This window comes from Lissotriton helveticus, chromosome 8, assembly GCF_964261635.1.
Source record: "Lissotriton helveticus chromosome 8, aLisHel1.1, whole genome shotgun sequence".
Lineage (NCBI taxonomy): Eukaryota > Metazoa > Chordata > Amphibia > Caudata > Salamandridae > Lissotriton > Lissotriton helveticus.
Genome location: NC_136069.1, coordinates 102,317,289 through 102,334,792, shown reverse-complemented (window position 1 = coordinate 102,334,792; position 17,504 = coordinate 102,317,289). Strand labels below are relative to the sequence as shown.

The window sequence follows — 17,504 nt, the reverse complement described above, 5'->3', positions numbered from 1 at the left end:
AGAACGGTCCGCATTACGTACCCTTTCACTACTTGCAAAGATTTTCCTACGTTTATTTGCAAACAGGGAATACCTCCAAAAAGAACTAATTCCCAAACAGTCAATGTTCGGACAATCAATCAATCAATGAGGAATGAAATAGGTACGACGTGTTAAAGGCTTGCGTTACCTACCCTTCACTATCTGCAAAGGGAGATAGAATATTCCTATTCTTCCTCGTTTGCAGGTAGAGAAGATCGTTAAGAGAATTAACTTCGAACAATTCAATGCTCGATTGAAACAATCAACAAGGGGTACTGTGAACACAAATGAACGCCGCTTATATACATACGCATTGCTATTTTCAACAGGTTGTTCCTAATGTTTCTATTTTAGCGAGGTCAAAAGAGATCCCATTAGTGGCCTACTGATTTTGCTCGATTCCTTTTGTTTTTTTACACGATTTTTCGCTATCTGCAAAGACTAAACAGAGTATTGCGACTCTGTGCTTGTTTGTAAATAGAGAATGAACCAAAGAGAACAATCAATCAAATGGAGAGAGAAGCAGGCACGACGGATTACAAAGGGGGAAAGGGCTGCGTTAACTACCCTTCACTATCTGCAAAGAGAGAGTACTCCTAATAGAAATGAGGGGTGGGGGGCAGCAATCAAAGCAGATCAGTGTGCATAAACACGAAAAAAAAAATTCTTACCACGTACTTGACATTCGACAGCTTATGATATTTGCTATTAAAAAACCATTGAAATTCACTGAAAAAACCATAGGTTATAGACCATATATAGTTAGGAATTAGCATTTACAAAACCTTGAAAATTCACTGAAAAAACCATAGGTTATAGACCATATATAGTTAGGAATTAGCATTTAAAAAACCTTATTTTACTCACACAAAACCATTGAAATTCCATATATAGTTAGTTGCACTAACTATATATTGCGCACCCGCAATCCACTGCTGATGATGTCACATATTACATCATTCATGACATGGTCAGTGACATCACTGATGACATCACTGAGGTGATTGAGGATGTTGAGGCTCCCTCGTCTTCGCTATTGGAGGTTAAGCGAATATATATATATACACACACACACACACACATATACACACCCACACATATATAAACACCCACACATATGTACACACCCACACATATGTACACACCCACACATATACACAAACACACACATATGCACACATATATATATATACACACACACACACACTCTAAATATTCGTATATCTCCAACGAATACTAACTTTTTTTGTTTCAGCAATGAGCCCATTTAGATCAGAGTCCCGGTGCTAGAGGCTTGACTACCACATCATCAGTCCATAGTAAAACATGCTTTGGATTTCCAGAAAACTATGGAAGATACAAATCTTCAAGCGAGAGAGCTTCTAGCATGTCGGTGATGCAAACCCTATGAAAGTATGTTGTTAAATTCTATCTTGTTGCAATTAATGGCGCCATTTGGCACAGATTGTCCCACACATCAGATCCCCTTCTTGCACGTCCTCCTATGATTTGCTCTACACAGACTGCAACTGGTACAACATTTGGCAGATTGCTTGAGCACCAGACTTTTCAGGCGAAACAAAGTGTCTCCAAGTCTTTCTTTCTCCAACATACTTCCAGCCTGAAGCGGAGAAATCCAAGGCCAGGGAGCATTACCCACAGAGAATGTATTCAAACGTTCCCAACTTTTTAACAGCCAAATCTATGTGGCGTAAGCCAGGTCAATCTATGCTCAGCCCGGATGTATGTCATTACAACGCATGCTTTCACAACGCATGCCTTTACCATGCAAGTTTTACAACGCAAGTCGTTACAACGACTTGCGTTGGGGGGTGCTGGATAGGGAGTAGTTTAATTTACTATTCCAACTCCAGTCCCCGTGGATAGTAGGGAAGGTGTTGGATAGTAAATTAAACTATTCCCTATCCTAGAGCGCCCCCCAGCGCAAGTCGTTGTAATGACTTGCGTTGTAATAGTTGCGTGGTAATGGTATGTCGTTGTAATAGTTGCGTTGTAATGGTTGTTCACCCTCAGCCCTAGCAGGGGATTCTCTGTGCCTTACCTGAGAAATTCAATTTAGGGCGACCTGGCCTTCTCTATAAAGGCAGCCACATGCTAGAACTCTCTTCCTCTGGCTTTGTGGCTCGAGGACCGCTTGTTCAGATTCTTAAAATCACGGGCTTCAGAACCTCCACTTATCTGCAGTGATCCAACACCTATAATTGAACAGTAAGAGAATTTGTCAGCAGTTGTTAATCATCCCCCCCCCCCCCCACATTGCTCCCCTTCTTGTGTCGTTTGGGTGATCTCAGTATAAGGAAAGCATGGCTATCACACTGCACTGGACAAATAACATGGGTTTGTTTGTATAACATGTTTGTACTTTCAAAAAACAAGGGCTAATTTATTTCACACATGCACAAAAACAAACATGCAAAATAAACGAGGCCTATTTAAAGAAAGGCACTGGTAGACCCGACATCCATGTCTTTTTATTCCCCAAAAAGTTTTTGCCTTCACTCCTTTACTTATCTGAACTCCTTTTTGTTGGTATTTAGACTCTGTGTACTTTACCCTTGATAACTAGTGCGAAAGTGCCTGTCCTCGCTGCTGTAAACATGGTAAAATTGGTCTACACTTAATTGGCACATGTAATTTACTTTCAAGTCCCTAGTAAATGGTACTATCTGTAACCCTAGGTCTGTAAATTATGATTATTATTAATATTTTGTTAAGCCAATAAACAGTCATAAAATCATTACATAGACTTAGACAAAACAATGCAAAAAATAAGACAGTCCATGATATTCTGGTCAACCTTGAGTTCCAACACAAGAGAAGTGAGGGAGAAAGAAAACAAATGCATTAACAAAAAGATAGCAAAAGCACACATGAAATGAGTAATAAAGGAAGAAAAACAGAATAAATACAAATAATGCTTCTGTATGATCTCCAACCTGCAAGTAACTATGTTGCCATGCTCTTATAACTTTGTAATCCTTGTAATTCGATGTAACTTGTAACTTTGACCTGATACGCATGTAAAGCGCTCGGATACCTCTGGGTCTACCCAGCGCTATATAAAACCTTTAAAATAAATAAATAAATAAATAAATGTTCTACATTCGTAGTCATTCACATCATCGTGCCTTAGAATACCATATTTACACATTTGCATATAGGCATCTTCTCATTAATACAGAGAGCAAAAGGAGGACAGATATGACAGAGAGGACTCTAGTCAAACCACAGGACAACGCAGAGAAATTCTTAAGATGTCGTAGGAGCTAGGTGATCTGCTAGGGACCCCCATATCGAAATACCCAATCTCCGTTTCTGGTGCCCTTGAAGGGCATATAAACTATGTTCCAGGTGGCATATAGCATAAAGCCTTCCTCTCCACATTTCAAAAGTTGGGGGTTCTTTTTGCCGCCAGAGAGAAGCTATAGACAATCTAGCCACAGCTACAGCGATGAATATTAAATATCTGGATGCCTACACCTCATGCGATGCCATCGCATATTCCAATACTCCCAAAAGCATGACTGTAAGAGTAATCACAATCTGCGCCCCTGTAACCTCTGTCAGCAAAACCTCCAACCTAGTTATCAACTGTCTCAGCTCTGAACATGCATAAAACATGTGCAGACTATCAGCCGGCCCCATCCCGCACCGTGTACATTTGCCCTCTTTTGTCCCACCCAATCTTGCAATTTTGGCTGGAGTATAATATAAATTAAAAATAGTTGTATAGCGTTGTGCATGAAGGCTAGACGATATCAAAAGCTTGTCAGCTGCTATGCATTTGTGTAAAATATTCCCACCCTGGGATAACCTGGTATTCCATTTTGAATTTTGCCCATCCAGATCGTCACTTTGTGCTTTGATATAAAGCCCCAATCCTTCCACGCCTCCTAATTATCTCTAACAGATTGCTTTTTTGGGCAAGACATGCTACGTCCGCTTTTCTAATCAAATAATCTCTAACCTGAAGGTATTTAAAAAAAATCAGTTTTAGGGAGATCATATTCGGACATTATTGAAGAATAAACTTTAACACTGGTGTTATCCACTAAATCTCCCAAGGTCAAGACACCCTTCCGTCTCCATCTACTGATCATGATGTCAGAAAAGATAGAAACAGGGAGTGCTGACGATGTGGTGGGCATGTAGAAGTTAAGTTTACCAATCTGCCAGTGCTGCCAAACCTGAAGCCATACCTTATGGGCAGCCTAGGGCACTTTAAAGTGGGTGTTTTAGGTCTTGCCTACTCAGCGTGCATGCGCTGCATAGGAGAGAGACCTTTAGCCATCAGCACAGCTTTGGGAGAGAAAACATGCACGAGTTGCATTGCTTGCAATGGTAACGCATGCACGTCTGGCGATTCCCTTGTGGGAGTGCGCGGCGCCATATGGTCGAAATCATCGTGCCTTGCTGCACGCTCCCGCTAGGGAATCGCGCAGGCCCCCTCTCCCAGCTGCCGCGCTCGGCGCACCCTTGTCTTTTTCTGGCCCCGATTTCCTCCTTTCAACTGGTTTAGCTGAAGTATTCAGCCTACACCAGAGTCGATCCGTTCTTTGCTTGCTACAGTGTTAGCCAATATTTCTTCATGGCTGATGTGCTGTTTGGGCTTCAAGATAAAATTAGCAGGTGAATTGCGAGCTTTGAAGCGAACAGTTTTTGATGTCGTCATTCTGCAATCTGTAAACTCCTTGCTACGCAGAATTTTCACATTACAGTTAGTGAATTATTCTTAGTGAATTAACCCTTGCCTTTTAATGGTTGCTTGTAGCATCCTTTAGGAATTCCCCCCTCTTTCACAGGAGGCTTATAACAGTGGCCATGGGCAACTGTCTGGGGGGGAGGTATTCACTCCTCTGTCACCAATGCTTGAATAGAGCTCCACACGGGAACAATACATGTGTTTCTACGTCACGCCTATTCAATTGCTTCTAAGCACGTGGTAGAAATGTAGGATTCGGATTCAGTGTACCTCAAACTGAACTGCAAGCCAGTCCATAAACCTCCTGTGCAGCTCCTCTCACTCCAGCTTCCAAAAATCTAAGATTCTCTGACAAGCGTGACAACAGGGTGCCACTTTTGTGCCAGTTACGAGGGTGGTTTTGCGGTGAAAAGTTTGACGCTAGTTTCTAAAATTGCACTTACGGCATCTGTAGTCTCTGAATCATCTCGCTGCGTCCAGATTCCTCCCCCCGTGATGTCTTCTTCACCCTGCTGACCCTGTCTGATAGGAACGCCTGCGTTCGTGCCAAGCCGCATCACTGGATATGAAGCAAGACTGGCATTTTACATGTATTTCGCAGTAATTCCCCACAGTCCATTAAGAGACTTTCAGGATTTCGTCTTCTGCCTTTCAAAAAATAAGGCTTTGAAAAAGTTAAACGGAATTTTGTACCCCGACGTTCTTAAAAATCCTTCCATTGTACACCAGGCGAGCTTGTGCATCTTCCAGGGAGTCTGACGTCATGGTGTGCATGCAGGCATGTTGATGACTAGCTACTGGCAGTGTGTCCCCTGACACTTTAACACATGGCACAAGTCCTAAACAAGCATTGGCATAGCCAATAGGCCTCGCCTTTGGGGCCTTGTAAGTGTTTAACCATGCAACAGTTAATATTGTTGCACCAAGGATATTGTGCTGCATAACTAAATACTTATCAGGTCCCAAAGCGAGACCTATTGGCTATGCCAATGCTAGTTTGTAATAGCTGGGCTCAAGTAGCCCTTTAAGACAGGTCTCAGACCTGTCTCTGCAGCCTGTGGTGCAATTCTAAACTAACTGAAGGAGATAATAGATGGAGTGCTAAAACTTTTCAGTCACTTACCCCCAGTCACAGAACTGGGTTGAATCCATCATCGTTTTTAGCTCACTTCGCCACCCCAGTTCAGACCCAGTCATATGCAAATCAGTCTTGACCCGGTTCCTCATGGAAACAGTCCAGCCCGAACTGCCATGCCAGGACTTCCCTGGACCAGAAACAAGCATTCTGGGCGGACCAGGTTCAAGCTAACACCCTGCATTAGCCAGGCTAGGTTGAATCAAATTTTAAACTGCCATTTCGGCCTGTGAAAATAACCTTTTGCCAAGCCTAAATCTTCCTTTTTAATGTGTCTAAATTTCCCCCAAGATAGGCCCCAACCACCCCTATGGTTGGGTACATGGTATTTAAAAAAGTGTATGTTTCTAGAGTCATTGTCTTTTCACTGTTGTAAGGCCTATCTTTCCCATAGACTATAATTGGGTCATCTTATTAAATTTAATAAGTGCTAATTTCTGATTTGGAAGAGGTGGAGATATGCTGTTTACACAGAAATTAATTTAATGTAACAATTTTGAAAATGCCACTTTTAAAAAAGTTTCTTGTCCATACTACCTCAGCCTTTCTGCTTGCGTCCTGGTCACATGACTATGAATGACTCTGCTGTTGGGGTTTGTGTATGGCTTTCAAACTTGGGAACAATGAAGGCCTAGGTGTGCGGGGAGTGGGTCTTCCTGACAAGATGGTTGAGGAGGAGCTATCCCCTGCAATAGTTACACTTCAACAGGCTCAACCTGCAGCACACACAAAGGAACCTACCTCGATTGCTCTGCCTTTTGTCACCTTAGACACTTTGGAGCCAAGCCCAGTGAAAGGCCTGGACAGAACCAGTTTTGGGAGTCAGTGAGGAAATTCCCCACACAAAGGCTGGAATCGGGTATAAAAATAGGACCTTCATAACCACTCGTCAGAATACTCCTGGACCTTTGGAAGATTCAGAAGGACTGCTACTCTTGATCCCAGGCTATCCAGAGTGCCTCCAAGGTCAGTTGGTTGACCTCCTCTGTAAGCTACAGGGACACAACAAGTTCCAGAGGCCTCCCCGAACTGCCCAGCTGAACAGCATCAACTAGACCTGCCTGAGCCCTGCTGCTGGCCTGAGTCCTGCTCTCCAAGAGGTGCCATCCCAGTCCCGGACCACTGGGCTGGCATCAGTGAGAACTCCTCCTCAAGGCAAAAGTTGAAGATCCTGGTGTTTGAGCTGCTCGCGACCAAAAAGTGACCTCTTCCCACCAAGAATCGACTGCCGACGATAACCCCCAACACAAAGCTCCACTAGGATTGTTCTTCTTGCGGACAGCAAGGCCTGCTTTTGAAGCCAACAGCGACTGTCCGCGATGAACAACCAACGCACCGATCCAGGGATGACTGGCTCGTCCCACTACAGCCAGGACAATCTGCAGCGCTCAATCTTCTCCTAGCATCGAAAGCCTTCCCTTTGCGGCCTCCTCCAATGCAAACAGAACACTTTGCGTCAAACTTGAGAAGGTAACTCTTTAGCAGGACTAACCTGATCTCTGCATCAGACCGGCGCTCCATTGCAGTGGACCAGAACTTGTGACTTTCCCCCAGTCCAACACGACCAGATAACCACAAGTGGAACTTTGTACTTGATGCTATTTTCACTAAAAAAATGTAACAATTATTATCTCTGGTTCTATTGTTTGGATTTCGATCGTTTGGGTGACCTTTTATTTATGAAAACATGCTCTATTTTTCCAAATGGTTTTGTGATTTATTTTTTCTTGTTATTATAGCCTTATAGCCCGCCGTAGAGGGCTATACCGGCTGTTAAAGGCCCTCTCCAGCGTTAAAGGCCCCGAGCCAAAGGCGAGGGCCTTTAACAAGGGAGAGGGACTTTAATAGCGGTATAGCCCTTCTACGAAGGGCTATAAGGGTATTAGAACATTCTGTCACTAGAGGGCAGAATGTTCTAACAAAAAAAACAAAGCCTTTTGGGAGCGTGAGGGGATTGGAATCCCCTCAGGTTCCCTGAAGCCTTTGTCCACAGCCAGAGCTGTGAACAAAGAAACATTGGAATGTTGGAGCTCCAGGCTTCTACCAGCCATTATAAGCCCGGAGCACTCCATTGTTTTCAATTGAGCTCCCAACATTCCAATGTTCTAATACTGTTTAAGTGCTACATAAATACGTTACACTTTGCCTCCAAGTTAAGCCTGTCTGCTTTTGTGCCAAGCTACCATAGGGTTAAGCACAGGTTAATTTAGTGCCTTTTGCGGTTCACCCTGGCAAGGATTGTGTTTATGAGGAGTCGGGCGCCCAACCCTCTCAACTAACAGCGCAGTTTCCTATTGGCGCGGTTCACACTGCGTAGACAATGTGTGCCATAATGTGGTCAATATTACTACGTCTTTGATGTTTACAGCTGTCGCGCACGTTCCAAACAGGCCCCTGTGAGAGCCTGAATTACTAGTTGGCGGAAGGGAAAGGTGGGAACTGCCACAAAGCTAGTAAAACATCGCCTTGCTAAGTAAATATACTCTCATTGAGAAAGCCGTGGCCTACCCCTGGAGGTATCGCTTTTTCGGCAGAGAAATGCAAGTACGCAGCGCCAGGACAACTTTACAGCAAAGGGGGAAAAAGAAGTCAGAGTCCCAAACTATTTTAGTAAAAATACGAAATATTTAAGGATTAGAAGACCAAAACAAAAAAAACGGATAAGGGGAATCAGGAGATATAAATTATTGAATGAAATGTGAAAGACAATTTGAAACAATGAGGGTCGAAAAATCTGTCTTGTCTGTGTGCATTACTAAAATAATCTATTGGAGGCGCCAAAAATGAAGAACAGTCACCAGCCGAGCAGGCTGCGGGCTCAGAGGCAGCAGCAGTTACCCTGTCCTGCAAGCTGGTTTATTTAGGCACTTTAGGCGCTGTTCGGAGTGAGCAGGGAGTGCATTCCGAGGGGCAAAAGATTCCATTACCCCAGGGCCACCACAAACCAGGGCCCCCCTGAGCACTCTTGTATTGTTGGCTCACGATTGTCATTTTTGCTTCATTTAATGTACCGTTTGCTTTTGTATTTTGTTCACTTGTAATGTTCTCATGTATCAGTTCTGTTCCTATTGTGAAGCGCTCTGACACCTTCGGGTAAAGTCCGCGCTATATAAAAACGCACAAATAAATAAATAAGGTCCCAAACTACAAAGGGCCGCCTCCGGCATACCCGAGCACGGGTCAGTGGGGGACTGCTTCCCCCACTCCCTTCAGCCAGGGCTCTGTCACGGGCCCCAGTTCGCACAATCTACTGGTTGTTCTGTAAACACGCCGCGTCTGTCCTGGTGGGACCTTGTCATTGCCGGATAGCACCACGAGGGGGCCTCTATGCGGTATGCAGTAAACAGAAATAGGATGCGCTCACCACGTGACACGAAAGGCTGCGACAGGCAGCTGCAGACACCGGGACTGAGCTCTCTCACAGTGCAGGCTTGATGCAAGCAATGTGCATCATATTCACCACAAGGTGGCAGCAGCGCACAGCCACCTGCCAGTGCACATTAATATTAATAATACATTATGATGATAACCAAAGTCAGGGCTTTAAGTGGGCCGGGTCGCGCCGGTGCTGAGACGCGTTCCTATCGAGCTCTCAATTTTTGCCTTCACCCTCACGGTTCTTAGTATAAAAAGGTGACAGTGGCGCGTCCCCCGCCTCAGCGCGCGGTGGTACAGTAAAAAAAAAAAAATGTATGACTAATAACAGACAAACATATATGGAGTTGTGACCATCAATACGGAAGACTAGAATGGACACAAAAGAAAATGCATGAAAAGGATAATGTCCATTTTGTTTAGGTAAGACAACATACATCGTGTTCATGAAAATTTCAAAAAGAAACACATGGGGGTAAATAACATTACATCACTAGGAAACTTTTCATGGCGCAGCTGCAAACAGTATTTCGGGTACCATCTCCTGCTGCACCATGGCACTGTATTAATCGATTTGGGGCATTTAAAAGAGGCAGCGTGTGTTGCCAGGGGGCACTTTAGAGAGTGGGCATTTCAATGCTACTTGTGTTATATATCTGGATGCCGAGGCAGCAAAAATACCAGCCGGGCGGCACACGATGCTAAGCACAGATTTTTAGCTTATGTGTTTTTAAGACACGCCCTTAACATCGACCACGCTCCTTTGAGAGACCCCCCCCCCCCTCCCCCAGTTTTTCACCCGACTTAAAGCCCTGTCAAAAGCAAGGGTATATTAATACACAGCTGTAAAAACAATCATGAATAACTAGCATTATAATAACAAAACAGTCGACTATGAAAAATATATTAATAAAATGTAATAATAAAGTGATTAAATCGATAACCGAAAGTTAATGCTAATCGACAGTAAATAACACTAAAAAACAGTATAAAAAGCAGACTACGATAAAATACATGTCAGAACAGCCGTTGATAATTATAGTAATAAAAACAATTGTAAAAGGCATCAGCAACAAGAATAGAAAAAATGTTTCAATAAAATAATAGCTGCGATGATGAAAATAGCAGGGTTTCCATCTGTATAGATCACAATAGCAGCAGGATTACTTTTAGGCGCTTAGATAAGTATTATAAACTCACGTGAACAGCTGGCAGCTATCTAGCACTTGGTGGCACACTTGCTCTTCCACGGCGCTGTAATTAACAGGCGGTCCTGTTACCAACTTCGCTCAGTTCATCCACCCCTGAAAGATGAAATTCGGAGCTAGCGCCCTCGTGATGTAAAGCTGCGACCTGCAGGCTGCTGGTAGATCCGAGCAGTCTCTCTCAGCGGCTGCTCTACAGGCTGGGCTCAGAGCTGTTCGAGCAGGGCATGGCCAAAAATCCAGCACTCCCCCCGCCGCCCCCTGTGCGGGCAGCGCCCACCGCAAGGTGCCTCCGCCCTGCGGCGCCGCGGCTGCTTACTTGCGTCCAGGCTCGGCTCCCAGAGCCCCGCAGGCGCCCACACGGACCTCCCAGCATTTGTGGGCGCTTCCTGCGGTGCACGCGCAGCATCGCTCCTGCCACATTCCGAATAATTCCCTCCCTCCCTCCTGGGGCCTTGGCCTATTTATTACGAGCGGCGAATAATTGGCTGTCAGGGGGACGGCTCCGTGCAGAGGAGAACGGAAATATTAAAAGCTCCCTTTGCTTCGCAGCGCAGGGGCCCGGGGACCCTCCCGCGACACCCGCCGGCTGTGCAAGGCAGACTGGGGCTGAGCTCACGTCTGCTCCTCTGTCTAGCAGCTCCGTGAGATTCCTGCAGCCAGTCGTGGATTTTTTAACTTGGCAGCACAGTGCATTCTGGGACTTGTAGTGTTGCTTCTCTCATTGTTGTATGGGCCGCCCAAGGCACAGTATGCAAAGGACTGCTGGTCAGGAAGGGATCAAGCTGTTACCAGTGACGTGGGTCAGGCTGCAGCTGCTTTTGAGACCTGCAAAAACGCACTTGTCTCCGTAAAGGGACATCTCAGAAGAATTTGTAAACACAGATTTTAGTTAGCTTGATCATAGCTGCCTCGGTTTCAGATTGCTTATGTGTGGCATTTTCATAAATTCAGTGTAATTAGGAGTGACATTCAGCGACTATGAGTGACACTTTCTAGTGAGCAAAATCAAGCAACCTCTGACCCTGCTCACAGGCAGGACGCTCCCCACGCTGCTGCACGGCTGTGCCAGCCTGCATTCTTAACCTGTTGTTGCCCTAACTTGTCTCTTTCTTGCGCCCGATTTTGGTCTTTTTCTTCTGTTCCCATATTGTTGCCCTCGCCACCCACACCCGCATTGTTGCATTGTTAAACTGTTGTTGCCCTTCCTAAACTTGTCTCTCTCTTGTGCCTGATTGTCTTTTTTCCTTTTGTTCCCATATTGTATCTCGCTGTGCCCAAGCTCCGCTCCTCGCCCGTTCCTCCCGCCACCCGTTTTTTCCCGCCGCTGCACCCCTGCGGCCCCGCCCCCCTGCAATCCCATTCGCCACCCCGCTCCCGCCTCCCAGCTGCTCCTACCTCCCACATCCCCTCATATGGAGGCCGCGCCGATGGCGCGCCTAAGACAAGCCCGCCTGCGCCCGTCCGCGCCTGGACCGCACCCAGCACCACCACCACGCCAGCACCCTCCACGCACTCAACGCCGGGCGATCACGCACCTGCTGCCTGGCCGCCCCAAAGCGCACCCAAGGACCCTTCTCCTACCGGAACTGCAGTTTCACCAGCATCCGGCCCACCAACCCACCTACCGAAGAACCCAACTTCCTCAGATGCATCCTGCTCAACACCTGCTCCGCCCGCAAACACGCTGTCGAACTCTGGGACCTACTCGACACCAACGCCCCAGACGACGCCTTCCTGATGGAGACCTGGCTGAACCCCTCCTCGGCACCCGACATCGCCATAGCCATCCCAGAAGGCTACAAGATCACCCGCAGGGACCGCACCAACGGAGTAGGAGGAGGAATTGCCATCGTCCACAGAAACACTCTCAAAATCTCGACAGACTCCGATGACACCCTCAGCACTGCCGAACACCTACAATTCCAGATCCACACCGATCCCAACACCACCATCAGAGATACCCTCGTCTACACACCACCGCTGTTCAGCGACTCCATCGCCGACCTCATCAGCACTCACGCCCTCGCCTCCACGGACTACATCCTCCTCGGGGACCTGAACTTCCGCCTCGAGAACAACAACGACCCCAACTCTTCCACCCTGAACGACAATCTCGCCAACCTTGAACTCAAACAACTCGTGACAACACTCACCCACTCTGCCGGCCGCACGCTTGACCCCATCTTCTCAGTAAAGCTCCCACGTCTTCTTCAACCGCACCACCGAACTCCACTGGACCGACCACCGCTGCATCCACTTCACCTTCTGGAAACCCACCATACACCACCGCACCCAGCAGACGCCTTGCAGCTGCTGGAGCAAAGTCACAGAGAACCAGCTAACCACCGCCCTCGCCCAGAGCCCACCTGCAGACCCGATCGACCCGACGCCGCAGCCCGTAGCCTCAGACAGTGGATTGACGACTGCACCAACACCCTCGCCCCGCTCAAGAAGCCCTTCAACACCCACATTAGCAAGAGAACCAGCTGGTTCACCGAAGACCTCCAGGCCTCCAAGCAAACCTGCTGAAAACTAAAAAAACGGGATATGTGAACGAACACCGGAAAGCTACACAGCCCACAAGAACGCCACCCGCAGACACCACCACTTCATCAGATCCGCCAAAAGGACCACCTTCAAAGACCGCCTAGACAACAACGCACACAACAGCAAAGAGCTCTTCAACATCATGAAGGAACGCTCCAACACCAGCTCCAACACCAACGACATCCCACCGTCACAAGACCTGTGCTACTCGCTGGCCACCTTCTTCCATCGCAAGATTGCAGACATCCACAACAGCTTCGGCGCCGTCACCACCCCGGCAAGCACTGAGACCCCCGCTCCCACGACCACCACCCGCACCAACCGCCTGCTCGCCTGGACCAACATCAGCGACGACGACACCATCAAGATCATGAACACTATCCACTCCGGATCCCCGGAAGACCCCTGCCCACATCACATCTTCAACAAAGCCAGCAGCACTATCGCACCCCATCCCCGGGAAAACCATCAACATCTACTTCGAGACAGCGACCTTCCCGGAGAGCTGGAAGTACGCAGAGATCAACGCCTTACTCAAGAAACCCAAGGCAACCAGTCAACCGATAACATGACAGCCCTCAAGAACGCCACCCGCAAACACCACCAGCTGATCCGCACCAGCAAAAGGTCATCCTTCAGAGAACGACTGGACAACAACACTCACAACAGCAAGGAACTCTTCAACGTCGTGAAAGAGCTCTCCAACCCCAACGCCAGCAACAACGACATCACGCCTTCTCAAGACCTCTGCAACTCTCTGGCCACCTTTTTTCACCGTAAGATCGTCGACATACACGACAGCTTCGGCGCTCAGAACTCGTACCCTACCACCGAACCTACACACCCCCACCACCACCCTGTGCGCCTGGACTCAGGTCAGCATGGAAGATAACACCCACACAATGAACACCATCCACTTGGGCTCCCCAGCCGATCCCTGCCCACACCACATCTTCAACAAAGCCGACTCCATCATCGCACCCAAACTTCGGGACATCATCAACAACTCCTTCATATCCGCCACCTTCTCGGAGAGCTGGAAGCACGCAGAGATCAGCGCCCTCCTGAACAAACCCACCGCAGACCCCTCAGACCTCAAGAACTTCCGCCCCATCTTGCTCCTCCCCTTCCCAGCAAAAGTCATCGAGAAAACCGTCAACAAACAGCTGACAGCCTTCCTGGAGACGAACGGCTCCCTCGACACATCGCAGTCTGGATTCCGAGCGAACCACAGCAGCGAGACCGCCCTCATCGCGGCCACCGACGACATCTGGACCCTGCTGGACAACGGAGAAACCGCCGCCCTCATCCTGCTCGACCTTTCGGCTGCGTTCGACACGGTCTGCCACCGCACCCTGACAACCCGCCTCCGCCACGCCGGGATCCAAGGAAAGGCCCTGGAATGGATCACCTCCTTCCTCTCGGACAGAACCCAAAGAGACAAGACGGAAGTCCTCATCCTCGGCCCATCCATCTCCGCCTGGGACGACTCCTGGTGGCCCCCTGCTCTGGGCCCCCCACCCAAGCCAACGGACCACACACGCAACCTGGGCTTCATCCTTGACTCCTCCCTCACGATGACCAGGCAAGTTAACGCCGTTACCTCCTCCTGCTTCAACACACTCCGCATGCTCCGTAAGATCTTCCGCTGGATCCCCACTGGAACCAGGAAAACGGTCAACCTGGCCCTCGTCACCAGCCGTCTGGACTACGGGAACGCCCTCTACGCTGGGACCACCGCCAAACTACAGAAAAGACTCCAGCGCATCCAGAACGCCTCAGCATGACTCGTCTTGGACATCCCCCGACACAGCCACATCTCCGCCCAGCTGAGGGACCTGCACTGGCTCCCTGTCAGCAAGAGGATCATGTTCAGACTCCTCACCCACGCACACAAGGCTCTCCACGACTTGGGCCCCGAATACCTCAACAACCGCCTCACGTTCTACACGCCAACCCGCCAGCTCCGCTCCGCCAGCCTCGCCCTCGCCACAGTCCCACGGATCCGCAGAACCACCACCGGAGGAAGATCCTTCACCTACCTGGCGGCCAAGACCTGGAACACCCTCCCCACCCACCTATGACTCACCCAGGACCATCTCTCCTTCAAGAAGCAACTCAAGACCTGGCTTTTCGAGCAGTAGCAGCCCCCCCCCAGCGCCTTGAGACCCTAGCGGGTGAGTAGCGCGCTTTACAAATACTCTTGGTTGATTGATTGATTAAAGGCAGACCCCAAGGACCTCAAGAACTTCGGACCCACCTCCCTGCTCCCGTTCCCAGCAAAGGTCATCGAAAAGGCCGTCAACAAACAAATGACCAGCTACCTCGAGGGAAACAGCATCCTGGACCCGTCCCAGTCCAGGTTCCGCAGCAACCACATTACCGAAACTGCCCTCATCGCCACCACCAATGACATCAGGACCCTGCTTGACAACGGGGAGACCGCGGCCCTCATCCTCCTGGACCTGTCAGCCGCCTTCGACATGGTCTGCCACCGCACACTACGAACACGCATCCAAAACGCCGGAATCCAAGAGAAGGCCCTGGACTGGACCATTTCCTTCCTCTCTGGCAGAACACAGAGCATCCGCCTCCCCCCCTTCTGCTCTGAAGCCACCAAGATCATCTGCGGCGTACCCCAAGGCTCATCCCTCAGCCCAACGTTGTTCAACGTCTACATTGCACCGCTCGCCCACGTCGCACGACGACTCGACTTCAACATCATCTCCTAGGCCTACAACATCCAGCTGATCCTCTACCTCACCAAGGACCCCCACACCGCCAAAACCAACCTCCACGAAGGAATGAAGGCCCACTGCCGACTGGATGAGAAACAGCCGACTGAAGCTGAACTTGGACAAGACGGAGGTCTTCATCCTCGGATCCACTCCCTCAGCCTGGGACGACTCCTGGTGGCCAACTGCAATAGAAGCACCCCCTACACCGACCGACCAAGCACGCAACCTAGGGGTCATTCTCGACTCCACTCTGTCCATGACGAAGCAGGTCAATGCCGTCTCCTCCTCCTGCTTCAACACCCTCCGCATGCTTCACAGGATCTTCAAGTGGATCCCCACCGTAACCAGAAGGACGGTCACCCAGGCCCTCGTCAGCAGTAGACTGGACTACGGAAACGCAATCTACGCAGGAGCCCCGGCCAAACTCCTGAAACGTCTCCAACGCATCCAGAACGCCTCCGCACGCCTGATCCTTGACATCCCTCGCTGCAGCCACATCACACCCCACCTGAGAGACCTGCACTGGCTCCCATCAACAAGAGGATAACCTTCAAACTCCTCACCCACACACACAGGGCACTCCACAACACCGGACCTGCCTACCTCAACAGCCGACTCAGCCTCTACACCCCCACCCACCAGCTCTGCTCCGCAGACCACGCCCTCGCCATGGTCCCCTGCATCAGAAGAGTGACCGCCGGCGGCAGATCATTCTCCCACCTCGCCACCAAGACATGAAACACCCTCCCCATCCACCTGCGGCAGACCGAAGACCTCCTAACCTTCAGGAGACTTCTCAAGACCAGTCTCTTCGAACAGTAGCAGCTGTCCCCCCCAGCGCCTTGAGACCCTCACAGGTATGTAGTGCGCTTTATAAATGCTATGATTGATTGATTGATTGAAGGAAACATTACCTACTGGCGGTTGCCAGTAGGTAGTTCTAGTTAGAACCTAGTTTCCATAGGAAAAGCATTTTTTGATTTGCTAATAACTCTGGTGTTGTTTGACAAATCTTCGCGAAATTCTCCCCCAAAAAAGTCTATCCAGGTCAACACCTATCCTGAAAGTTTGGGGGTGATTCGTCAAGAGGGGGCTGAGAAAAAAGGAGGGTCCCAAAACACGTTTTCCCCATGTTCATTTCCATTGGAAATTTTTAAACGGGCTATAGCCCAAACTGCTGAACAGAATTACCCCAAATTTGGCAAAAAGGTAGAGCTTGGTAAAGAAAGCTACCTTTTTGTTTTAAATTCTTTTTATTAAAGGGAAAAACATAAAAGCCAATAACAGGTACCTTACATCACGGAACATACTCCAATTATACCATCATAGAATAAAATTGATGGGTGTTCCCCGGGGCAAAAACAAAGTTATGGATAGTTGCTGTCGTGCGGTCGCGCTATAAACAGGAGAAACGTTCTTTTCAGATGAGCCAGCATCGATCACAGACCCCACCATCCCTAGGGACCGAAGCGTAGCAAACAGGATAGTTCCAAGTGGCAGGAATGCGTAAGATAAGAAAACTAAAAGTGAAACTACGACCGCAACAAGCATGCAAAAATAATACACAATACATTGTACAGGTCAATGTGAGCAATGTCGCCCCTGGGACCCGTCCACCCATCAAGCAGGATTACCCCTTAGGAAGGCACCTAGTAACAGGATATTAATAGGATATTGAACACATAAACAAACAAGGACACTACAAAATACCCCAACCCCCCACCCTGCACCCCTGCATATGGCTTTCGCCTAACCCC

General features: G+C 48.6%; 1 protein-coding gene across 1 annotated transcript in view; it reads right to left on the bottom strand.

Annotated features, from left to right (window-relative positions):
- LOC144772403 (prolactin receptor-like) overlaps positions 1–10,877 on the bottom strand; it is a 438,551-nt gene extending 427,674 nt beyond the window's left edge. The window contains exons 1-2 of the mRNA XM_078656689.1: positions 10,455–10,877; positions 2,084–2,237 (exon numbers count right to left, since the gene is read on the bottom strand). The gene's annotated coding sequence lies outside the window, so the exon portion shown is untranslated. The remainder of the gene's footprint in view (positions 1–2,083; positions 2,238–10,454) is intronic.
- Positions 10,878–17,504: the final 6,627 nt, after the last annotated feature.